Source organism: Zingiber officinale, chromosome 2B, assembly GCF_018446385.1.
Source record: "Zingiber officinale cultivar Zhangliang chromosome 2B, Zo_v1.1, whole genome shotgun sequence".
In the NCBI taxonomy this organism is placed as follows: Eukaryota; Viridiplantae; Streptophyta; class Magnoliopsida; order Zingiberales; family Zingiberaceae; genus Zingiber; species Zingiber officinale.
This window is the reverse complement of record NC_055989.1, coordinates 96,025,503-96,026,680: the sequence shown is the minus strand read 5'-3', so window position 1 is coordinate 96,026,680 and position 1,178 is coordinate 96,025,503.

The window sequence follows — 1,178 nt, the reverse complement described above, 5'->3', positions numbered from 1 at the left end:
ACGTTGAAAGGGCGCTAAGGCGACTTCATCTTTTACCATCAGTAGTGGTTTCAAAGTCATCACCACAATAAACATGGAACTAAGGAAATCCAAGATGAGAGAAATGAAGATAATCCTAAGAAATTCACTTAAGGATGAATAGCGAGTTTTGACTGTCTTTGATCTACTTTGATTCATTGAATATCATTATATTCATATCTAGCGAGTTTTGTTAAATTCAACTCATTTTAATCAACCTCTGTATCAACTTCTCAAAGAAGGCCCTATCTTATTATGACAGGTTGACAGTTGACTGTTATATTGTCATGAATTGAGCTTAACAATTAAAATCTCAAATTAAAAATAAGGATGAAATTACAATTGTGTTTATTTCACTCTCTAATTCCAAACGCTAACTCAACTAACATGGGAGATTCGAGATAATTAAATAATGGATATAAATTAAGCTCATTTAGCCCTGACGGATTGACTTAGTTACTATATGTATGGATAATTATTTTAATAGATCTAGAATCAATTCTTAATAGATATAAAATATTTCATTGAATGTTTAATCTTCTCGATGCAAATGATCATTGTATTAGGACAAATATTCTCTATGATTTATCCATTCCAGAGAATATGAGATCATCTTAGAAGAACTGTTAAGAGGACGACTTTCCCTTTTGCTCCCATAAATTAAGCACATTTAAATAGTTATTCAATCAGAGAAAAGCAACTAATTTATGATTTTCAAAAGTTTCAATAGTACAAATTTTAAAGGGTAAAAAAAAACCGTCTCTATTTTTTTGAAACTATCATATGAGCATTCTTGTTTATTTTTTTTTTTTATCAAAAAGACGTCTCACCCCTCTCACCCCATATAAAATGATACAGTAATATTCAAATACACTACTCATATTATTATCTGCTACCACACGTATTAAATCTTGAATCAATCAGATACATTGTAGTAGTTATGAAACATTAGTTGCTACAAATTATAGTAGTTACTTTTTTGTCATTGCTTCTACGATGTAAATGTTATTGAATAAAATAAGTCTGAGTTGTAGCAACTACTATTTCACAACTGCTATAACATGAATGTTCGACAGACAGGTTGAATCTATGTTTTAACAATAACAAAACCATAACTGCTACAATGTTAATATTTTTGAACATATTAAGTAGACATTGAA